At 35.6% G+C, this 26,529-nt stretch overlaps 1 protein-coding gene across 2 annotated transcripts in view; it reads left to right on the top strand.

The window, feature by feature from the left end:
- Window positions 1–26,529, top strand: part of SGCZ (sarcoglycan zeta) — a 1,078,188-nt gene that overhangs the window by 847,142 nt on the left and 204,517 nt on the right. The window lies entirely within an intron of this gene.

Below are 26,529 nucleotides of genomic sequence, written 5' to 3'. Positions count from 1 at the left end.
CTTTTCATTTCCATATATTTTTGTTTTAATAGACTATTCTTTAGAGCACTTTTAGGTGCACAGCAAAACTGAGCAGAAAATATAGAGCTTGGCCATATAGTCCCTGCCTCCGTACGTGCATAACCTCTCATAAATATCTTCACCAGAGTGGTGCGTTTGTTATAATCGATGAACCTGTTTTGGCACATCCTTATCTGCAAAGCCCATAATTTACATTAAGTTTCACTCTGAATGTTGTATGTTCTATGTACTTGGAAAAATTTGTGCTGTTGTGTATTCATCATTATACTATCACGCAAAATAGCTTCACAGCCCTAAAAGTCTTCTGTGCTCTGCCTATTCATCTTCTCTTCCAGCCTAATCCTTGGTAACCACTGATCATTTGTCTCAGTAGTTTTGACATTTCTAGAATATCATATAGTTGGAATCATGCAGTATGTAGCCTTTTCCAATTTGTTTCTTTCACTTAGTAATATTCACTTAAGTTTTCTCCAAGTCTTTTGATAGCTCTTTTCTTCTTATTGCTAAATAATATTCCATTGTCTGGATGTAACAGATTTTTTTTTATACATTCAGGTACTGAAAGACATCATGGCTGCTTCTAAATTTCGGCAATTATGAATAAAGCTGCTTTCAATGTGCATTTCCCTGATACCATATGATGTGGAGCATCTTTTCATAGGCTTATCTGCTATATATATATATATATATTCACATCTTTGGTGAAGTGTCTGTCAATGTCTTTGACCCACTTCTTCCGTGAAGTGTTTGTCAATGTATTTTTTTATTGTTTTTTTTAATTATTGTTGAGTTTTACAAGTTCTTGGATAACAGTTCTTTGTCAGATATTTTGCAAATATTTTCCTTTACAAATATTTTCTTCCAGTCTGTCTTCTCATGCTTTGGACAGTGTCTTTCACAGAGTATACAATTTTAATTTTAGTGAAGTTCAGCTTATCAAATCTTGCTTTCAAAATATGGTTCTTTTTCACTGTATTTTTTAATCTCAAAATTTTACTAATCACACAAGTTAAAATAAAATAATGCAGAATAGGTGATTTTTTTAAATGTATGATCCTTATTTCCTAATCTAATTTCTTTTAACTGTCAAAGATATTAAAATACTAGAGTGTTTTTTTTCAAAACAATAGATTTAATTTTTTGCGTAGTTTTAGGCTTACAGAAAAGTAAGCGTAAAGTACATAAAGTTTCCGTATACCTCCTGTCTGCCCACCCCAACTTTCCTTTTCTTAACATCTTGTGTATGTTCATTTGTTACAATTGATGTGGTACATTTCTTACAGTTGATGAGCCAATATTGATACATTGTTATTAACTAAAGTGCATAGTTTACCTTAGGGTTCCCTCTTTGTGTTGTGTATTCTGTGAATATTGACAAATGTGTAATATGTATCCACCATTTACAGTATCATATAGAATAGTTTCACTGCCTTAAAAAAATCTTAGTGCTCTATTCATCCCCTCCCTCTTCCTGAATTCCCAGAAACCACTGATCTTTTTTACTGTCTTTATGGTTTTGTCTTTTCCATAATGTTAGGGAGTTGGAATTATATAGTAGGTAATCCTTACAATTTGACTTCTTCCTATAGTAGAATTTTATGTCATTATTCAACAATATTTAGAATAAAGCAGGTTTCCCAGATTCCTTAATATACCTGAGAAAAAATATGCCTTGAATGTATAATCATAGAGATGTTTATAATATTTTAAATGGCCAAACATATTTTTGAAGTGTTTTTATTAAGGAAATAAGCTCTCTAGCTAATGTAGGTAAAACCAAATTTAAGTCAAATGAAGCCATGGTTAGATGAGGTGGTGATGGATAGTTAATAAGAGATAAAGAGCCGGAGGAACGATGGAATTATCATTTGAAGAATAGCGGTACAGTTCTGCCTGCCCCTGAAAAACAGATTGTGGCGTCATAGGAGGTTAGGGTAGGAAATGACCCAGGAAGTTGTTTACTCCTATTTCCTAATTAAGAAGTCAAAGAGCCTGGGATTCAGAAAGATTTCACGATTCATGCATGAGGAAGGAGTGGAGCTTGGTCTAGAACCCAGGTTTCTGAAGTTGCAATAACCATCTTCTTTCCACTGAAGCCAGTGATAATAAACTTCGTAATATCTGGTAGCTTACGCTAGTTCTGAACGTTTTCTCTCTTTTTTTAAGATTTTATTTATTTAACAGAGAGAGAGAAAGAGAGAGAGAGAGATCATGAGCAGGGGGAAGGGTAGAGGGAGAAGCAAACTCCCCGCTGAGCAGGGAGCCAGATGCTGAACTTGATCCCAGGGCCAAGGGAACGTGACCTGAGCCAAAGGCAGATGCTTAACTGACTGAACCACCCAGGTGCCCAAGGTTTTCTCTTTTGTAAGAAGTTGTTAAGAACCAAGCAATGGAATTGAAACTTCTGGGAAACCTGGGAAAGTAGCAGTTTTGAATAGCAATAGGTTTAACGTGCATTATTAAGCAGAGCTTCTAGAACCAAGAGAGATCAGTATGACCTGTTCTCATACAGAAAAAGCTGGATACCTGCAGAGATTATGTGTTTTTTTGTATTATATTTTTCTTTGTCATTTGTAGGAAACATTTATATACTTTTCTTAGTGTATTCCTAGGAGTATAATTTTGGATCAGGGGATGTATATATTTTCAGCATGAGTAGATCTACCGACAGTTTCCCCAAAGCGATTGTACAAATGTACTCTCCCAGCAGTCATATATGAGAGTTCTAGGTGCTTCAAAATCTTGCCAACACTTGGTACTGCCATTTAATTTTATTTTCCACTCTAATGAGTGTGCAGGGATACATCCCAGTTTTGTCATGTGCCTGATTACTAATGAAATTCAGCACTTTCTCATAACTTTATGAACATTTGGATATCCTCTTCTGTGAAGTTGCTTTTCAATTCATTTGCTCATTTTTTATAGTATTGGCTGTATTACTGTTTTGTAGGAATTCTTTATAGATTCTGAGTAGTGTGTGTGTGTGTGTACTTGTACTCATGCTTTTATTTTGCTGATGCTTTTATTATTGCCTACAGGTGAAATTACAATAAAAATTGCCCGAAATTTGTTGCAACATATTTTATACTCTGACCAGCGACATACATGAATTCCAGTTGCTACATTCTTTATTAAACTTAACATTATCATTTTTCTTGTAGTTTCAGTCATTCTGATGGGTTCATATTGGTATCTTATTGTAGTATTCATTAGCATTTCTAGTTGCTCTCATCTATAAAAACACAACTGACTATTTCAGCCAGCGATTTCACTAATGGCACTATTTCCAAAAATTTGTCTGTACATTACTTGGATTATCTACATACACAATTAGATCATCTGCATGTTGCAAATTTTATTTCTCTTCCAAATTACCCCCCTTTTTTTCCTTTCATTTTTTTTTTTAAAGATTTTATTTATTTATTCATGAGAGACAGAGAGAGAGAGAGAGAAAGAGGCAGAGGGAGAAGCAGGCTCCCAAGGAGCAGGGAGCCCGATGCGGGACTCGATCCCAGGACGCTGGGATCATGACCTGAGCCGAAGGCAGACGCTTAACCATCTGAGCCACCCAGGCGCCCTCCTTTCATTCTTGCATTGGCTAGGGTTCTACTTTGATTTGTTAGAAATTGTAAGTGGACATTTGTTTTTGTTTTTGCTTTGTATATTTGAGATGTTATATTTTATGTTTTAATGATTATTATTTATTTTTAAAAGCTAGCAACCAGTCTGACTGTTGTTACTTTGTAGTTAATATCTTCTTTTCTGTCACTGATTAGAGATTTTCACTTTCTTTTTGTTTTCCAGAAGTTTTACTACACTGTCTCTAGTATGGTTTTCTGTGTGTTTTTCTCTGATTTAGTTTCATAGGTTTTCTTTAATCTGTTACTGGATCTTTGGTAAATTTATCATCCATATTCTTCAATTAAAGTACCTTAGATATTTTCTTCATGGTCTACTTGTTTGTTTGTTTTTTTTCTTTTCTGAACCTATTATTATTATTACTATTATTATTATTATTATTATTATTGCTTTTGCTTCAATCTGCATCATTACTAATGACCTCTTACTCCCTTCATTGGTTCTCTCTTCAGCTGTTTCCTATATCCTGTCATGCCCATCTGTCAAGTTCTTAATATACATTATAAAATTTTTCAGTTCTAGAATTTCCACCCCATTCTGTTTTGTGTGTGTCAGTTCCTTGATATTATTTTTATCTAATCATATATTTTCTTGAATATATGAATCATAATTATTTTGAATATAGATCTGCATTCTCAAGCAATTCGATCACCTGTTGTCTGTTTGCATTAGTTTGCGTTTCCCTTTGGTACTTATTCTTAGTGTGATTGGTATTTTGAGTCAATTCTAGACTTGGTGTCTGAAAAATTATAGAGGCTTTAGGTGATGCTGTATTTGACCATAGAGGAGTTACCTTAAGTCCCCTACTGAATAAAATCAAGATGGGAGATGATTCAATGCCAAGATTTAGATGTTTTGAGTCTCCTCTGAGGATGGTTTATACCCTCTCTACGGTATAGTCCTCTGTGGTTCCTAAATGAACTTTGCAGTGTTTGCCAGGGCCCCCACCCCCAATTTGTTAGTGAGTACTAAAGTCTGGTTTTTGTTTTCCAGTATTATACAACTACTGAAAGTTTTTATGAAATTCTCAGATGTTCTTAGTTCAGCTTCTTAGCCTGCCCTAAGCAGCTTAATAGCCAGCAAATAACTTGAGGAAAATCCTGTATAGAATCCTACCTTTCTTCACCTATCTTTTCTCTGGTATGTTAGTTCCTCAAGTGTTAGCTGCTTTGACAAGACTGGATTTTAATTTTTGTCTCCCCAGGACCATGAGATTACAGAGAATATCCCTGCTTCTCTACCACTTATCTATTTTCTGCTAGCTTATTAACCTCAGCCCCATGTCTTGAGCTGTTTAAGTTGGCAAGTGCTTTGGAAGGAAAATAACTGAACAGGAGACTGAGCCATGAGCATCTATTCTTTCAGCATCTTGCCCTTCAAGTCTAACTACTTCCAACATATGTTACTCCTCTTCACACCCATTAGGATAGTTGCTATATTAAAACACAAAGCAAAACAAGAAAAAAGTGTGTTGGTGAGGATGTGGACAAGTTAGAATCTTTGTGCATTGCTAAGAGGGATGTAAAATGGTATAGACATTGTGGAAAATAGTATAGGGTTACTCAGAAATTTAAATATAGAATTAGTATATGATCTAACAATTCCACTTCTGGGTATATACTCCAAAGAATTGAAAGGAGTGTCCCAAAGATATTTGTACACCTATGTTTATAGCAGCATTATTCATAGTTGCTAAAAGGTGTAAGTAAGCCAAGTGCCCATCAACAGATGAATGGATAAATAAAATGTGGTATATGAATACAATAGAATAGTGTTCAGCCTAAAAAAGGAAGGAAATTTTGACACATGCTAAAACTTGGATGAACTTTGAAGACAAAACGAAAACAAGCCAGGCACAGGACAAATATTGTATGATTACATTTATCTGAAGCACCTAGTGTTGTCAAATTGAAAGATAGAAATAGAATAGTGGGTACCAGTGTCTCAGGGATGGGGTATTGGGCAGTCATTATTTAGTGACATTATTTAATGAGTACAGTTCAAAATGGTGAAAATGATGACATAGTGTTGATGGTTGCATAAAAATGTACTTAATGCCACTGAGGTGTATACTTAAAAATGGTTAAAGTAGTAAATTTTATGTTGTGTATATGTTACAACAGCAAAAACATATAAAACATGTATTACTTTCAAAGACAATTGGTTTTGCACTTTATTATTTTATGACATATTTTGTAGAGATTTTCAGTGGATGCATTAGCCTGCTATGAGCTACTCTGACATAAGCATTCTAATTACTCATAGATATTCAAAAAATGCATTTTTAACCTCAATTGATGTTTATCAAGTACTTGTAAGTATTTATGCTTGTATATACGAGTCATTGTGATAAATTCTAGAGATAAAAAATGAAGAAGTGAAATAATAGAAAATGTATATACTGGTTTCTGCTCTCAGTTCCTGGCACAAAGCTCCTAAAAGCCTTATGATTTCCTAAGTAATAAGAGCATTAGAGGTTTTTGTAGTTAAGATGGCAGAGTTGTAGGGAGACCCTATGCTTGTCTCATCTCTCAGACACAGGTAGATAAATATCAAATCATTCTGAACACCCAAGTAATCAATCTGAGGACTGAGAGAACAAACTGCACAAAAAGAGGGAGAAAAGAGTCCACACCATGAAAGGTAGGAAGTACAAAGGTGTGATCTGGGGAGAAAAGAATCACAGGTACTGTGGAGGGGAGGGAGTCCTGACCATGAAGAGAGAGAGGGAGAGAAAGTAAGACAGAGACAGTAGTGCACAGGGGATTGCACAAGAAAAAAAACACTTCTCCAAAACCATTAACTGGGAAAATGAGAGGGGCTGATTATCGTGAGTATTTTACAATCAGCAGAGCTCAAAGACTGGTTTTAGATGTCTTTGCAGTGGTTAGGGTGAAGCCTGGTGGGCACAGTGGTACTCCTATGGAGAAGGAAGGCAGAGGTCTCAGGGAGCAGACAGCATGGTCTTAGGACCCCTGGGTTGCACTAAGAGAGACAGTTCACCTTCTTAGGGTACATTTGGGAGAGGTGGCACTGCCTTCCAGGGGACCAAAGACCTGGCAGGTGCCATTGTGCTGCCCTGTTCATTAGCATAGGGACAAAGACACCTGCTGAGGGCAGCTAACTTGAACCTCAGCTTTTTCCTGCACTTTACTCTAAACATCAAGTTCCTCTGTGTTTGTGTGACTACCTTTCTGGGACAAACCAGCACCAACCCATGTGGCAAGACCCTCCCCCAGAGAATCAGTGTGGGTCCCTGCAGCACCAGTTCCCTAAAGTTCAGAGTTTTGAAACTCAGCAGGCATGCCTGAGATAAAACCCAAGTGCACTGTGCTGCCAGGTGGACAGATGGCCCAGACACGGACAAGATGAAGGCAGGCATCTGAAGGATGCCTGGAACACACAAGGCGAGATCGTTTGCTCTTCAGTGAGGGCTTCCTGGACAGCGGTGGGCCCAGACTTCCCTCTCCAGGGATGAGAGAATGGAGTGGAATGATTTTTATGCCTGCCCATAGCATAGATGGATTTCAGTGAGCAGCACAGTGCCCATAGTGGAGCAGGAAACATAACAGGCTTTCCTAACACATAGAAGAAGACAAAAACCTGGACAAAATGCCAAGATGGAGGAACTTATCCTCCCAAAAAAGAACAAGCAAAAGTCACAACCAAGGATCTAATCAAAACAGATATAAGTAATATGCTTGATTCAGAATTTAAAACAACAATCATAAGGATACAAGCTGGGCTTGAGAAAGCATAGAAAACACCAGGGAGTCCCTTACCACAGAGATAAAAGATGTAAGAACAGTCAGGCTGAAATAGAAAATGCTGTAACTGAGATGTGGAACTTACTAAATGTAATGACCACAAGGATGGAAGAACTAGAGGAAGGAAGAAATGATATAGAAGATAAAATTATGGAAAATAATGAGGCAGAAAAGAGGGAAAGAAAAATATTGGATCACTTAGGGAACTCAGCAACTCCATAAAGTGTAATAACATGCGTATCATAGGAATTGCAGAAGAAGAGAGGGAAAAGGGGGCAGAAGGTTTATTTGAGCAAATTATAGCTGAAAATTTCCCTAATCTGGAGAAGGAAACAGCTATCCAAATTCAGGAGGCACAGAGAACTTCCATCAAAATCAAGAAAAGTACGTCAACACTAAGACATATCACAGTGAAATTTGCAAAATACAGAGATAAGGAAAAAATCCTGAGAGTAGCAAAGGAAGAGAAATCTCTAACTTACAAGGGAAGACAAATAAGATTAGCAGTAGACGTATCCACAGAAATTTACAGGCCAGAAGAGAGTGGCATGATACATTCAATGTGCTGAATGGGAAAAATATGTAGCCAAGAATACTTTATCCAGCAAGGCTGTCATTCAAAATAGAAGGATAGATAAAGAACTTCCCAGACAAAAACTAAAGGAGTTTGTGACTACTAAACCAGCTCTTCAAGTAATATTAAAGGGGATTCTTTGGGAAAGTAGGACCAACAGTGACAAAGACTAGAAAGGAACAGAGAAAATCTCCAGAAACAATAGCTTAATGGCTAATACAGGGCACTAAATTCATATCTATCAATAATCACTCTGAATGTAAACGGACTAAATGCTCCAATCAAAAGACATAGGATATCAGAATGGATTAAAACAAAAACAAACAAACAACAACAACAACAAAAACAAGACCCATTGATATGCTGCCTATAAGAGACTCACTTTATACCTAAAGCCACCTACAGACAGAAAGTGAGGGGATGGAAAACATCTATCATGCTAATAGACATCAAAAGAAAGCCAGAGGAGCCGTATTTAGATCAGACAAACTGGATTTTAAACCAAAGATTGTAACAAGAAATGAAGAAGGGCACTATATCATATTAAAGGGGTCTATCCCCCATAAGAAGTTCTAAAAATTGTAAATATTTATGCCTCCAGCTTGGGAGCACCCAAACATATGAATCAATTAATAATGAACATAAAGAAACTCATTGAAAATAATACAATAATAGTAGGGGACTTTAACACCCCACTTACAGCAATTTACATCTGAGCATCTAAGCAGAAAATCAATAAGGAAATAATGGGTTTGAATGACACACTGGATCAGACGGTCTTAACAGACATATTCAGAACATTTCATCTGAAAGCAACACAGGACACATTTTTTAAGTGCACATGGAAGATATTCCAGAATAGATCACATACTGGGTCACAAATCAGGCCTCAACAAATACAAAAAGATTGAGTGCATACAATGCATATTTTCTGATCACAACACTATGTAACTTGAAGCCAACCAAAAGAAAAAATTTGGAAGGACCACAAATACCTGGAAGTTAAATGTTAAAGAACATCCTACTAAAGAATGAATGGGTCAACCAGGAAATTGAGGAATAAATCAAGAAATACATGGAAGAAAATGAAAATAAAAATATGACAGTCCAAAACCTTTGGGATGCAGCAAAACTGGTCATAAGAGGGAAGTATATAGCAATATACTTACTTCATGAAGCAAGAAAAGTCTCAAATACACAACCTCCTTACACCTAAAGGAGCTAAAAAAGGAACAGCAAATAAAATCTAAAGCCAGCAGAAGAAGGGAAATAATAAAGATTAGATTAGAAATAAATGATGTACTATATGTTGGCTAACTGAACATAATAATAATAAAAAAATTAAAAAATGATATAGAAACAACAATAACAAAAAAAAACCAGTAGAACAGATCAATGAAACTAAGAGTTCATTCTTAGAAAGAATAAATAAAATTGATAAACCCCTAGGCAGTTTATCAAAAAGAAAAGAGAAAGGACCCAGATAAATAAAATCACAAGTGGAAAAAGAGAGATCACAACCAACACCACAGAAAAATTATAAGAGAATATTATGAAAAATTATATACCAACAAATTGGGCAATCTGAAAGAGTGGATAAATTCCTAGAAACATGTAAACTACTAAAACTGAAACAGGAAGAAATAGAAAATTTGAACGGACCCATAATCAGCAAAGAAATAGAATCAGTGATCAAAAAACTCCCAACAAACAAAAGGCCAGATGGCTTCCCAGGGGAATTCTACTAAACATTTAAAGAGTTAATACCTATTCTTCTCAAACTGTACCAAAAAAGTTGAAACTCATTCTATGAAGCCAGCATTATCTTGATCCCAAAACCAGACAAAGACCTCACTAAAAAAGGAGAATTATAGGCCACTATCCCTGATGAAGACAGTTGGAAAAATTCTCAACAAGATACTAGCAAAGAAAATCCAACTGTACATTAAAAGAATTGTTCACCACAATCAAGTGGGATTTACTCCTGACCTGCAAGTGTGGTTCAATATTCACAAATCAACCAATGTGGTACAACACATTAATAAAAGAAAGAATGAGAGCCATATGATCCTCTCAATAGATGCAGAAAAAGCATTTGGCAAAATACAGCATCCATTCTTGATAAAAACACTCAACAAAATATGGATAGAAGCAAGGTACCTCAACCTTATAAAGGCCATTTATAAAACAGCCACAGCTCATATCATCCTCAATGTGGAAAAAACTAGAGCTTTTCCTGTATGGTCAGGAATAAGACAGGGATATCCACTCTCACCACTGTTATTGAACATCGGAAATCCTAGTCTCAGCAATCAGAAAATAAGAAGAAATAAAAGGCATCCAAATCAGCAAGGAAGAGGTCAAACTTTCACTATTTGCAGATGACATGATACTCTATGTAGAAAACCCAAAGACTCCACCAAAATATTGCTAGAACTGATACATGAATTCAGCAACATTGCAGGATACAACATCAATGTACAGAAATTTGCAACACTGATATATACCAAAAATGAAGCAACAGAAAGAGAAATCAAGGAATCGATCCCATTTACAATTGCACCAAAACATAAGAGGCCTAGGAATATACCTAACCAAAGACATGAGACTCTGAAAGCTATAGAACACTATGAAAGAAATTGAAGATGACACAAAGAAATGGAAAAACATTTCATTCTCCTGGATTGGAAGAACAAATACTGTTAAAATGTCTATTCTGTCCAAAGCCATCAACACATTTAATGCAATCCCTTTCAAAATACCACTGGCATTTTTCACAGAGATAGAATAGGTAATCCTAAAATTTGTATGGAACCAGAAAAGACTCTGAATAGCCAAAGCAGTCTTGAAAAAGAAAACCAAAGCTGGAAGCATCACAATTCTGGACTTCAAGCTCTATTATAAAGATGTAATCATCAAGCCAGTATGGTATTGGCACAAAACCAGACACATAGATCAATAGAACAGAATAGAGAACCCAAAATGGACCTACAGCTATACAGTCAACTTATCTTTGACAAAACAGGAAAGAATAATGCAAAAGACAATCTCTTCAACAAATGATGTTAGGAAAACTGGACAGCAACATGCAGAAGAATGAAACTGGGCCATTTTCTTAAACCGTACACAAAAATAAATTCAAAATGGATGAAAGACCTAAATGTGAGACAGGAATCCATCAAAATCCTAGAAGGGAACACAGGCAGCAACCTCTTTGACCTTGCCTGGAGCAACTTCTTATTAGACATGTTGCTGAAGACAAGGGAAACCAAAGCAAAAATGTACTATTGGGACTTCATCAAGATAAAAAGCTTCTGCACGGCAAAGGAAACATTCAACAAAACTAAAAGACAGCCTACAGAATGGGAGAAGATATTTGCAAATGACATATCTGATAAAGGGTTGGTAGCCAAAATGTATAAAGAACTTATGAAATTCAATATTCAAAAGACAAATAATCCAGTTAGGAAATGGGCAGAAGACATGAATAGACATTTTTCCGTAGAAGACATCCAGATGGCTAACAGAAACATGGTAAGATGCTCAATATCACTCATCATCAGGGAAGTACAAATCAAAACTACAGTGAGATACCATCTCACCCCTTCAGAATTGCTAAAATTAACAACACAGGAAACAACAGGTGTTGGCAAGGATACAGAGAAAGCGGGGATCGTCTTACAGTGTTGATGGGAATGCAAACTGGTGCAACCACTCTGGAAAACAGTATGGAGTTTCCTCAATAAGTTAAAAATAGAACTACCCTATGACCCAGCAATTTCACTACTAGGTATTTACCTAAGGGATGCAAAAATACTAATTTGAAGGAGCACATGCACCCTGATGTTTATAGCAGCATTATAAGCAAAACCAAATTATGAAAAGAGCCAAAATGTCTATCGACTGATGAAAGGATAAAGATGTTGTGTATATATACAATAGAATATTACTCAGCCATTAAAAAGAATGAAATCTTGTCATTTGCAATGATGTGGATGGAGCTAGAGTGTATTATGCTAAGTAAAATACATCAGTCAGAGAAAGACAAATACCATATGATTTCATTCATGTGGAATATAAGAAACAGAACAGGGGTGCCTGGGTGGCTCAGTTGGTTAAGCAGTTAAGCGTCTGACTCTTGATTTCAGCTTGTGTCATGATATTGGGGTTGTGAGATCAAGCCCCACGTCTGACTCTGTGCTCAGTGGGGAGTCTGCTTGAGAATCTTTCTCTCCCTGCATGGACCCTACGCACACACACACTCTCTCTCTCTCTAAAATAAATAAATATATCTAAAAAAAAAAAAAAAAAAGGAAACAAAACAGATGAGCATGGGGAAGGAAGAAAAAAAAGAAAGAGAGAGGCAAACCATAAGAGACTATTAAGTATAGAGAACAAACTGAAGGTTGCTGGAGGGGAGATGGGTGGGTGATGGGCTAAATGGGTGGTGGGCATTAAAGAGGCTACTTGTTGTGATGAGCTATGGGTATTCTATGTAAGTGATGAATCACTAAATTCTACTCCTGAAACCAATATTACACTATATTTTAACTAACTGGAATTTAAATAAAAACTTGGAAAAAATAGCATTAGGAACATGTTTTGCTCTATTTGGTCTTTGACCCTGGCTCCTGACACAAAGCTCCTAATCTCTTGGAATTTCCTAAGTTATAGAAGTGTCTTTTGTCCTAATGAGGGGACTCTTCTTGGGCACCTGGAGGCTTCAGGATAGGAGCTTGTTACTGAAAAGATCAAGCCATGATTAGAAGCTTGCAACTTTCAGCCCCATCCACCTCTCCAGAGAATGGGAGAGAGGTTGGGTCTGAGTTAATCATTGATCATGCTTATATGATAAAGCCTCTATGAAAATCCCCAAAATATAGAGTTCAGAGAGCTCTGGATTGATGGACATGTGAAGGTGCTGGAAGAGTGGTGCCTGCAGAGGGCATGGAGGCTCTTTGCCCCTTCCCACATACCGAACTGTATGCATCTCTTCCATTTGGCTGTTCCTGAGTTAGATCCTTTTTATAATAAGCCAGTAATCTAATAAGTAAAATGTTCCTATGAGTTCTGTGAGCCACTCTGGCAAATTAATCTAACCTGAGGGGATCATGGGAACCTTCCAGTTAGCAGTTTGGTCAGAAACACTGGTAACAACTGGACTCACAACTGGCATCTGAAATTGGGGAGGAGACAATCCCATGAGACTGAACTCAACCTCTAGAATTTATGTCCAGGTAAATAATGTCAAAATTGACTTAAATTATAGGGTGTCTTAGAGAATTGTTTGGTGTCTGAAAAATCCACACATCTAGTGTCAGAAGTATCATGAGTGTAAAGTAATGAAAAAACACAGGAGTATTTTTTTGTACTCAGAAGACATAATACGTTCTCTCAGTAAACTCAGACCACAGGAGAGAGTTGCCAGTAAACAATGAATTATAATGCATTGCAATAAATACTTGAATAAAAGAACAGTTATGGAAACAAAGAAGAAGGAATAGGATACATTGTGGGAATATTTGCAAAATACAGCTGTTGTTATTGGATCATAACTTACCAGAATATAGTTCAGAATATGAAAGGCATTTTCAGGTTGAGTTTATCCTTGGACACTGATAAAACAAGCTTCACTTTATAAGAGGATAAGAGCATCAACAATTTGAAAGAGGATTTTAGTTGGCTACATTAATGATAATGGACACATTTAGGAAACTGATATCATAGTATAGGCTGAAAGTGAAAAAAGAAAACTGAATCAAAACAATAGCAGTAAGGATAAACAAATGGGATAGGTAGAACTGACCATTCTGTAGCAGGTTTTACTTTGTTTTTATATTCAGGCAGAAGATTGAGATAGTCATGCCCATCAGTTTATGGAACATTATCATCATTGGTCCCTGCAAATTCTCTCACTAACTGTTTACCATTTATTATTTATTTATTTATTTATTTATTCTCTCATTTTTTAAATTTATATCTCCATTTCCATTTCCATTATCAACACTTGCCCTCTCTTTGTAGTCAATCATTCTGTTCTTTACAGTGACCATTTTATTCCTATGTGTTCTGACAAATGGATTTCATCTGTGTTATACATACGTGTTTAATTAATATAAATATTATTCTATTTCTTACTTTTTAATTTTTTAACTACTGTTGCTAAGTGTACATCTAGTCATTTGCTGCACATTGCATGATACTCCATGGTGTACCTGCACTGTATTTTACTCATCCACTATTCCAGGGATGGATGCTTAGATTTTATCCAAGTACCATCCCCCTCCCAAAAAAGACCATACTTATACACAAAGATTCTACATAAGTCTGTCCTCCAACATATTCATAGGATATGGGAACTGATTCATTGTGTGGAAAAACAAAAAACATTACCATAACTCTGAATTTTGTACTAAAACCTAGAAAGAAGATGGATAGTAGAATCACTATCTACCATAACTTTTTAACTAATATTCCACCCAACATCATATTTTTTCTCTTAAGAGTTTTATAAATGTATAAATTTGGAAAACAAGTTCTGAATTTTGATTAATGTGCATGTAGAGAAGAGATGTTCCTTCTCTGGCTTCCAGGTACATAGGAGCTAACTTAGATTTACATTATTTGTCTGGACCTGTGTAATTACACAAAAATTCCATTGTTTGTAATCAAATATTTTAACAAAGTCTGTGATAATTGAATTACCATAGAGAAAAGCTTGAAGTGCAAGCATTAAAGATGAAAAAAACTTTTCTGGTGATGATGGTACATTAATTAAGCACTCTTTAGAGGAAAAAAATTATCATATGTTTGAGTTGTCAGTATGAATATCATCTTATCCTACTGTCTTTCCACCAGGCAGCAATATTAATGTTCTGATTTCTGCAATATAGATTAAAGTTCATTTTCATTTTTAGCATCAGTCTTACCCTTGCCTTAGGACTTAATTTAATTTTTAATTTAATTTTAATTTAAAAAGTATCATGGACTTATTGCATTTTGATAAAATGATTTCTCAATAATCAGATGATAACATTACATCAAGGGAGCAAGATTGAGCAGAGAGAGGAAAGAAGTCAAGGTGTGTAGAGGAATGGAGACGAATGGCAGCCTTGACTGACCCCACAGGGAGCTCTGAAGCTAGAATAATCCTGAGACTTGTCTAGAGTGGGGATATGATAGCTGGGCCCTTAGATCTTCACATCAATCAGTTGATCATGGACATGATGACTCCTTGCAGTTGAGGCATTTCTTGACAGGACTGACAGCTAAAGATTTTCTGCCATTGATGGTCATGGCAGGTGGGGCAAGCCCTTCACTGAAGTAGGACCTGACTTTTGCTCGACTTGGTGGCTTACCTGGTAGACTGACTAAAATCTTCATTTCTCAGGGGTCTCACACTAGGGTGATTGCACTTGTTCATTTATCAAAATCTGACAAGGGAGGTCAGTGGATTCTGGGTCAAAAAACTGGCTCATGACCAAATTGGGCAAGGAATCATGACCTGTTTATTGGGACAACTGCCTTCAGCCTGCTATTCATTCATCCTTGATTTGCATTGATACTCCACACTGAATAGCGCCCTTGCTGCTTAAACATCATTTTTGCTTCTTTGGCCACCAGATTTATTGGCCATGTCCATGACATTCTGGTTGCTCCTCCAACCTAGCCCCTCATTACCAAAACTATGTTAACCTGGCTTCAGGCTACCATTTGGCCTTTATTATCTCAGGGCCCTGCCACCTCCATTGATGTCAGTGAATCTGATTTTATAATAGTATTTTCTGTCATCAGCCTTGACCTACAGAGAAGAGCTAGCCCTGAACTTAGTGAATCTTGTATCCTTTTCACCAGTGATTTCCTATACCTTGGTAAATGGTGTATCCTGTGTCTTTCCCATAGATGGTAATGGCTTGACAGGTCTTCTGAACTTACATGCTTTATGCAGTCCAGAAGATTCACTTCCCTGAGATGTTTAGTCCCTGCTTTCACCACCTGCCATGAAAATCCCAGTTTGCAGGTTACTTGACATGGGTCATTGCATTTTCCATGCTTCTAGGAGCCATCCTAGTAATAAGTTTGCATGATCTTTGAGGAGACTTTCCAGATGTAATATTCTGTATCCCAAATTGAACTCTGCTCTAACCACATGATAAAACATCCTCAGAAACTAATTGCCTTCCCCTTGCTGACACATGCTGGCTGGCTGGATCTTGCTACTGCTTTGAAATATAGCCTCTTTCTCTTTATCACTACCCCCCGCCTTTTATACCATCTGATTTATGTTTCAGATAAACACAGATTACCTACTCTCCTCGCTTCTAGCAATTGGGGCAATAAGATTTTCCTGTAAGGACTGTCTGTATAGCACATGTGCCAGAGCAATGCCCAAATGAAGGCAAGTGGGTAGGGCTTGGTAACTGATCCATACAGATTTCTATTATATAGGGATGATAATAATTCTTAGAGATAAGAAACACATCATAAGAAGCAGTTCATGTTGGGAGATTATCACTTTTGTTTGGGATAGGCTTGGTTTGAGATGCTTGTGATATTCCAGGAAATAGTAGGCAGTAAGTGGACGAATACCTCTGTCTAGAATTCAAAAGACAAATTTGAGTTGTAAATATCCGTCTGTAAAAATAAATCATGGAATCATTGGTGAGCAAAAAGATGTGGTACCTGCCTATAATAAGCTTACAATTTGATCACAGGTGTAATTAAATATTAACACAAAAACAATGTGAACTGATGCAAACTCTGATAAGGCTCTTGAAGGAACTGTGTCTGGTGCTGTGATTCACAAAGGTAAAAGTTCCAAGCTTGTATGGGAAGATGCCCTACAGGAAAGATGCCTTCTGTAAGTTATGTTTGAACTGCTGTACAAAGGATTAGACAGAGATAACCAAATGAAGAGGGAAGAGGGATGGAGAGAAGGAAGAGAATATACAAAGTTCCAGTGACAGAAGCTTGACTTAAGTAAAAGAATTTTAGTCATGGAAATGGATGTGGTCACCAATAATAAGTATGAACATATAGAGCAGAGAATCTATTGGAATGGATTTAATTGTTCTCTTAGTAAACTAGTATGTAGTTTAGGGAGCTGGAAGAAAGAGAGTAAGAGAGGGATAGAGAAGGAAGGAGAGAAAGAGGGAGAAAGAATTTGTGAGGTCATGATACTTAAGGAAGTATTGGAAAGAAACACAATCTGAGAAGGATAGTTATATATGTATGAGGGCCTCAGGAACAACAAGAAACAAATATGTTTGCCAAGTAGAATTAGCTTCTATTCTCTCTTGGCCTTTCTTAACCTAGGGATATTCTGCCTTTCTCTGTGTAACTGAAAGTATGGTCACAGTAAATTCCCACTTTTACATTCAAATAGATTTTGTTTAATTGGTGGTTGTTATTAATTTTGAGTTCAAAATATGCTAGTCAGAAGTATCAGATTGGCCTAGTTTGGGTTTAGTTATTGACTCTTGCTTGAATTATCTTCAGCAAGCACATCAGAACCAGGTAGAGTTGGCAAAGGGGAAAGGAGGCAGTTCACACAGGAAGGCTTCCATTACAGGCTGATGTCTGTCTGTGATATAACAAATAGTAAACAAAACTGGAAAGGATGCCATTTGGAACTATGATAAAGTATAATAGATACAATGTAGAAGAATAAAATCTTAGTAAATATTTTCCAAGTGGGTAGTTAATAGTATTCATAATGGAACATACATAAAAGATATGATGCTAGACTACATGTTGTAAACAAAAACAATCCATCCAAGGGGTGCCTGGGTGGCTCAGTCATTAAGTGTCTGCCTTCGGCTCAGGTCATGATCCCAGAGTCTTGGGTTCGAGCCCTGCATCGGGCTCCCTGCTTGGCAGGAAGCCTGCTTCTCCCTCTCCGGCTACCCTTGCTTGTGTTCCCTCTCTCGCTGTGTCTCTCTCTGTCAAATAAATAAATAAAATCTTAAAAAAAAAAAGTCCATCCTCAAAACTTGAGAGTGAAATAGGTGGAAACCTGTAGTATCCTTCAAGGAAGCTTATAGGATCTTTTAAGATTTGGCTGAAAGATGACCCATTGCATTTCTGTGTGGGTGAGAAATGCATTTCTCATTGATGGTGAGAAGAATCTTCAGATATAAAAACCTAAGTGACATCTTTAGTTTAAGAGGCCAAATGTTATAGCTCTAAAAATTCAATGTTGTGTTTGCCAACTGCTATGGGTTATTGCTAAGCAATCCAAAGTCAGACAGCTCTTACCAGTGGTCCCACTTTCTGGTCCCACCGAGAGCATCAGCTTGCTCATATGTGTTTTCATGGGATTTCTTTGCTGTCTCTAATGAGGGTCACCTGATATCTCCTCAGTTCCACGATAGTAGGATAGCTACAATTTTAAGTTTAATAAATTAATTTTTCATACTCCTCCTGTGAACTAACCTCTTCTAAATACACACACACATGCTCGCATTACTGCATGCAAGTACACGTAACTTAGTTTTATAGGATGAGGGTAATCACAAAACAACTCACAGGAAGAATATGAAGTGGTGAATGTTTTATTTATCACAAATACTGTTTTGAGATTTCTTTAAAATGTTTTATGCTTGAACAAATATCAATAATTTGTTCCTAGTACTTCATTTTCAAGGTAAATTTTATAATTATTTGGAAACAGAGTTTTTTGTCTTACCAGAACTTTTTCAGAATACCATGATTCAGGTCTGAACCAAAAAAGAAACATATACTGGTAAATGAAGTCAGTTAGAGAAGGAAATTTTTAAAAATTGAAAAGGTATACAATTTAAGAAAGAAGAAGAGATATCAATTAACTCAAATAATAATGAAAAATATTAGGACATCCTTATTGGAGTTCATAGTAAAATAAATTTGACTTATATTTTCTATTTCTATTGTTGCCTAGATCGATTAAAAGTAAGAGTGCGTGGGTGGCTCAGTCAGTTACACTCCTGACTCTTGGTTTCTGCTCTGGTCATGATCTCATGGGTGGTGAGATTGAGCCCTGCAAGGGCTCTGAGCTCAATAGGGAGTCTGCTTGGAATTCTCTTCCTCAGCCCCTCCCCCAACTCATGCTCTCTTTCTCCCTCTCTCTCTCTCTCAAATAAATAAATAAAGTAAGTAAGTAAGAGAACTAGACTTTGGGCTAACTTACTAGCTGCAGAAGATCCACTTAACTTCTCTCTCATTGGTGTTTTCAGTAACATGAGAACAGGGTTGTGATGTGCCATTGACTCAGTGTCTGCTAAAGTGCTCTATGACCTAAGCTATTACAGTTAATTCCATAGTGAAGGCAGATATTAAATATATTGTCTTGGGAGTTTGGAAGGAATTCTTAGGCAAAACCTTACCATGAGGACTACCTAGGTAGGGTTACTATACCCTAAGGTCTTATTCTTAATTTATAGGTCCAAATATGTAATTTTGTTCAAGGCAAAAAGTGCTCTTTCTTTAAGGAAATAAATTATGCTTATGGTAACTGGCAAATATATGCAAAAAGACCTGTGCTCAGCATTACCCCCCTTTCACATTTCTTATAGACAATAAGAAATTACATCTGTGAAGCAGACCAGATTCCTAGCAGTGTTCAGCATATTTTCTCTAGCGTTTAAAAAGAGCTGGGAAGCCAAATTATAAACAGAGTTTAGTGGTGCTATACATAGGCTCTCAATAAATATTTGTGGAGACATGATAGTTTTTAACTCTGTTAATCACTTCTGTGCACCACTTTGTTAATAGGTCTTCCTTCAGAGTTTATAAAATATAAAAAACTAGACCAGTATTTGCACAATGTGTTCAAAGGGACATTATTCCACCTATTCCTAAATTTAGCTGAAAACAGAACTTTTTTTCCACTGGGTTTATTATAATCCTAGTATTCTATTTATATTTTGGGGAAGACAGACATGTTAACAGTGAAACTGTAGGCTTTATACCCTTGTTGCAATGATTAAAATATGGTGTTCCTCAGTCACCCATTTACAGATGACAATCTTTAGGGAACATAACATTATTACTAATTCATTGTTTATTATTTTCCTTAAGTCAAATGCCTGAGGTTCTTTCCAGTTGTTTCCATTTAGCACTGAGATGATTTTTTTGTAGTAGCAGGTTGGGTTTTCCAACAGCGCTCTTCATTAGCAAGTGTCTATCTTCTGCCACAATTGCTTATCACATTCTCTGGGTTTAACCTTAATTTCAAGTTAAGGTGGCACAATGTTGGTGCTTCCATGCACATTTAAAGTTGTTTTATACAATAACATTACATTATTAGATTGAGCCACACCAATAATTTTTTCCTGATAGTGATTCCAAGAGATATCCTATAGGAAAACATTTTTTTTGAGAATATTGGGCATAAAATGCCTATGTGTTCTAAATGTTCCTAGTATGATCTGTTCTCCATATAAATATAGCTATAATCTATTCCCCATTATTTTATGTATATATATAAATATATATATTGCATTATATATATATATATATTGCTGGTCTTTTATATATAGTCTCATTGGATTTATTGAATTCATCCATTTTTTTTCTCCATTTACTGGATGATTGTGATCATATCTGCCATATCAGATTAACATATTTTTGGTTTTGGTTTTATTTTGTTTCAGCATATTTTCATTCTGATGATTTTCTTAGTAAGCGATTACATATGTTGTATGAGGTTATTGATATGTAGATTGTTAGAAAAATAAGGAAATGCTTATCAAAGAATTCTATTATCAATAGAGAAAAATTTGGAAAACAAATTGAATTTCATTTTATTATACTTTTTAAAAATAATTCACATAGTTAAAAGAACACTAATACAAATAAGAGATACAAAGTGCAATATTTATTATATTTAAATATGAATACATTAAACCCTTTTCACAATGCTGACAGTGACATATAAATTATGAAAATTGGAACAACTATTGGCTAGAAACAAAAGTAATAAATGCTCCAGATGATAAAAGATACTAACAACAATTTCTAAAGATGTTTCTATACAAGCTGAATTAGAGGTCACATTCCTAGGTCTATCAATTCTTATCACTGTAGAGTTTATTTTCTAATAATAGACAGGACTAAGGCAGGCCAATTAAAATGAAAATAAAATACAAGCTTATAGTGAACAACACAGTAAAAACGTACATATAAAGCAGGCTGTCAATTTACATTTTGTTTGTTCTTTCTCTTGTGCTTGGGGAAAAACAGCTCATTATAAATTATAAATAACATCAGCTTAAAACAGATACGAAAAAGAAAAAAAGAGAAAATGCTTAGATATTTTAAAGAGAATTTCTTCTTTAATTAGGAGTTGGGAATTAAACAATTTTTAACTCATTTAGCATACAGAAGAGAATAAATAATAAAAGACATTTAAAAGTGGTTTGTAATTGTTTTTGAACAAGCTAAGACTTACATCTCCTTGTATGGTTCTTTATTTTGTTAAAAATATTTAATCCCAAGGTCTCACAAATAATTTATCATACTGGGCTTCAATTTGTCTCTAAATAGCCTCTTTAAAGGTCATTTCCTCATGCAAATTGAAGTATAGAATGAATATCATTAGATAATCAAAGCCATAAAAATACATATATTTATCTCCCTATCTAATCAGTTTCTTTTGAAATAATGCTAGTAATTTGGAGGAAATTTATCTTTGGTTTTAACCAGAAAAAATATTTAAAACCTGTATTTAATTATCCTCTGGCTACTAGATTCAACTTTCTTTGAAAACCTTTTTTAATAATTAATCAAGTACTTGGGGTGCCTGGGTGGCTCAGTTGGTTGAACGTCCTACTCTTGATTTCAGCTCAGGTCATGATCTCAGGGTCGTGGGATCAAGCCCTGCGTCAGGCTCATGCACTGGGCCTGGAGCCTGCTTAAGATTCTATCTCTCTCCATCTGCCCCGCCCCAAAATTCTCTCTCTTCCTCTGCCCCTCTGCCCTCTCAAAAAAATTAATGAAGCACCAGATTTTATATATTGTTTAATAATCACCTCAATTTTTACATTTTTTCTCAATTCCATGTCAACATCTTCATTACTTTGGGAAAGTTACATTTGCCTGTTAAGGCGTAATTCAAATTCTGAGGGTAGCCACCTTCTAAACAGCTCTCCTAATACCAGATAGCTAAGCATCATAAAGAATCTTGTGTGAGGACAGAGTGCACTAGGGTAAGATCACTGCAAAGTTATGAGTGTGGATTTTAAATTAAAATGACATGGCTATCAATATTCTTTCTTTACATCTATACCTATTATTTATTTTAATGTCTATTTCTCATAATAAATTCCAAAAAGAATATTTCTCAACAAAGTATCTTCCACCTTGCCCAAAAAATCAAGTGCATGAAAATTATAGTAAAGATTGTTTGCAGTTTCTATAGATAAATTCTATGGATTTTGGTGATAATATGATTTTATAAGGACTTTTGTTTTATTATTTATCATGTAAAGATCTAAATTCTACTGATCAATTAAATACTCAAGCATTCAGTATATACATACCACATAAAACCACTGTTGGAAAGACTATGCTGGAAGAAGGAGTAAATACATACATAAATAAGATCATTTACTTTTTAAGAAGAGTGAACTAAAACTATAATCAGAATATGATACATTTTATCAAAAAATACAAATATAGCAGTTTGGATATAGAGAGTAGAAAGTTTCAAATTCAAGCTGTCTGGCTCCACATTCCCTTCTAAAATGACACTACACTGTCTGTCAAGAGTAGGTAAGTGATTTGTGAGATTACTAGATGATGAATAACTGCATCATAACTATAATGATGATAAAGCTTGATGTAGAGTCTACTGAAGCTCAAAGATAATCTCTCTGAAAATAAACAATATGAATTTTATAATAATGATGTGAGACAAAAATTTAAATTATTTTTGGTAGAATATTAAAAATGGTTAAAGCTATTGAATACTTCTATATAAGTAAGGTATTATTGTAAGCTCTTTATATCCTCATGCAATCCTTGCAATAAATACATTAAGTTGTGTTTTTACTGCTTTTACTGGTGATAAATTTAAGGTGATAATATTATTTAAATTAAATTAAAAAACAAAGAAATTAGTTAAGTTCAAGCCTACATAGGACAAAAATGACAGAGCCAAGGTTGAGGCCTGAACCATAGGTATATTAAATCCTTTATTTTCTGGTGTTTTGGCAATGTCATCCTTAGCAGCAAATCCGGAAGTTATTTTCTCCCTTTTAGATGTTGAAGGGACCAAAAATATAGTGCATCAAGAAAGTATAGTGACAGTAAGAATAAAATCACTTTCTAATGCTCCTGCAGAAGAGAAACCAGATTATTTCACCATCTCATAAATTATTAATGGACTTGGTACATGCATGGGAGGATCAGGTTGACTTTACTGAATATATTATGTACCTCTCTGTACTTTATAACTACATGTAGATAACATGTAAGAACTTAAATATTCACTTTTTAATTCAAAATAGGAGAAATAAAAGGAGGGACAAATGGATATAGTAGAGTGAGGTTAGATTCCAAACACAATACTACCCTAAGATTCCTATATTTATACAGGGTAAAATCTATTCATCTAATTAAATAAAATAGATTTATATGCCCTAAGTCATATATTATATAGAAACTATAAAAGGAAAACATTGAGTTTGATTCAAAACTTTCCAAAATTAAATATGCATATAGCATAAGTAATATCACAGTTAACTTTGGATGCCCAGTTCTTTTATTTCTAACCATCTTATGAAAACATTTTTTTAAGATTAATGTTGAACTGGGAATTATGTTTATGATAGAATTTATTTCTGTTGTTCTAAGTTAGACTAATAGTTGCCTTAGATGTTTCCATAGCAACTTCAATGGGGAACATTTCAGAACACTTCCTTCCGGCAGGCATTTGAGTATATATATATGGACAGTCACTGTGTGAAATTTAGTCAAGAAAATCTCTCAGGGGGTGCCTGGGTGGCTCAGTTGGTTAAGCAACTGCCTTCGGCTCAGGTCATGATCCTGGAGTCCCTGGATCGAGTCCCTCATCGGGCTCCCTGCTCAGCAGGGAGTCTGCTTCTCCCTCTGACCCTCCCCCCTCTCATGTGCTCGCTCTCTCTCATTCTCTCTCTCAAATAAATAAATAAAATCTTAAAAAAAAAAAAAAGAAAATCTCTCAGGGACAAAATAATATTTTAAAACCATGTGTCACTTTGTACATTCTCTCTGAATTACAAAGAGTTTGGTCTCCACTCTGTTTCTGCCCACTGCTCAGGTGTTCTTCAGGCTTCATGATGTCTGGAAATTTTCTTACCTTCAAGATCTCAAAATCTGCAAAAAAAAAAAACCCTCAAAATCTGAAGTTCTATTTTCTGATGATAAACCTGTGTTAACATTTCTCATATTTCTTAACTCCTACTGAATTCGATCATTAATTGGTCATCAGTTGCCATTCCCTAACCCAGTGCTATTTTTGCTATCCAACATTGGTGTTCTGGCTTTACTTATCTCTACCCAATGAGAAAAATGATGGTCAGCCATTTGAGGATCATCATTTTTTGCTATTTTGACATGCCACATACTTACGACCTTCTGCCATTCCTGCTTAGCAAATCCTGTTTTGAGTCTCTCCCTGTTAATTCTGCCAGTTTCTGTTCCTAGATAGGTATGATGTTGCCAAATGATACTAATTAGAGCCCACAAATGGGTGACTATGTAATTGATGTCTTTTTTTTTATTTATTTATTTGACAGAGAGATACACAGCGAGAGAGGGAACACAAGCAGGGGGAGTTGGAGAGGGAGAAGAAGGCTTCCCGCTGAGCAGGGAGCCTGATGTGGGGCTCAATCCCAGGACCCCGGGATCATGACCTGAGCAGAAGGCAGACGCTTAACGACTGAGCCACCCAGGCACCCCTGTAATTGATGTCTAAATCAGAAACACTTTTCACTTTTGAAAGTGAAAGAGGATAATATAAAAGTGGTATAAACCAGCTCTGTCTCAGAGAAACTAGGGTGTGTCATTCCAACAAAAGTAGACCTATTTTCTCATCAGAATAAGTCTTCAGTGATGCCTGAAATTCTTTTTAAATTTTTTATAAAAAATTTAGTCAATTCCCTATTAGCTATTTCCAGTGTTAGCTCTAAGTTTGAGTCTCAAGAAATGAATCCCTTCATCCATCCCAAGTTTAATTCAACCAGAATTCATTACTCTGTCCTTCCATTAGAGGACTGAAACCTCACCATGTCAAAATATCTCTCAGTAGTCATTTTCCTTGTGTGATTAAAAAAAGTCCTTTAATTCTTACTCAAAGTTCTATTCATTTCTTTTGGGGAAGAAGGTGGGGTCAGGTGGTAGAGGCTGAGTCCATCATAATTTCTTAGTTTTCTTCTGACACTGATTATAGCCTCCCAGAATGTATGAAATGCTTCTTTCCAACCTGTAGACCTGGTCATTATCTAAGAGTTTCTCTGTGGTTTTATAGACATATTTCTGTGGGGGAATTACTCATCCATTATAGTAGATTCAAGCGTGCCTTAAGCAATTGTCACTCTCCAATCCTCTTTTTTACAGATGTGTTAGTTGATGGATAAATATCTGAATTTTCAGTGATACCTCAAAGTTAGGAAGTCCAAAGCTAAACTCATTTTGCCATTGAGTGTACAAATTTCATTATTCCAATTTAAAAAATCATTGCATTTCCTTATTGGGTCATAGCCACAAACCTGGGGTTAGTCATAAATGTCCCTGTTTCTAGTATCTCCAGATAAAATTAGTCACCTTGTCTTGTAGGCTGTTCTTCCACCACCCTCCTTACATGTATTACCAAGTTGTGCCTTCTTACTGATATTCTATCAGTTAGCCCCACATAGTGCTCCTACTACATTAATCTTAAAGCTTAACTCTGATCATTTCAAGCCATTGAGCTATTCAAGAACTTTTTGTTTCTTCTTCTTTTGACGTAAGTACAGACTCCTTACCTTTGCATTCATGGCTTTCCTTTCACTGGCTTCAAAACATACGCCCAGTTGTTTTTTCTCACAATAGTCCATATATTAGCAAGATTGGATGGCATGCTATTTCTTAATGTTACAGAATGTTCATTCTGTAATGGACATCTACGTCGAAACATCCATCCCTCTATGGACATCTCCTGTTGAAACTCCATATTCTTAAGGCCCTTCTCAAAGTTAATCTCTTCCATGAGAAATTGTTCACTCTCTTATCAAATTTGAAATCTTTCTTTAATTCCTATTAGCACTCCGTTCTTACTTTTTAAATTTATTTTATTCTATCTCATAAATGTTATTTATGTACTTGTTTTATCCTCCTTATAGAGTGTTGTTTTCTGAAGGAGAGGGTATAAGATTTACTCATGGTTTGAATACAAGAACACCAAGCTTATGCTAGCCAATTATTAAGTACTTGTTGAAATCATTGTACAAATCTATTTGACTACTGTAGAAATATGTGATAACTGTGATGTAAAAATATTGCTAGAACTCTCTGCAAGCAAAGTTGTTT

This window comes from Halichoerus grypus, chromosome 3, assembly GCF_964656455.1.
Source record: "Halichoerus grypus chromosome 3, mHalGry1.hap1.1, whole genome shotgun sequence".
NCBI lineage: Eukaryota > Metazoa > Chordata > Mammalia > Carnivora > Phocidae > Halichoerus > Halichoerus grypus.
This window is presented reverse-complemented; position numbering and strand designations above follow the sequence as displayed.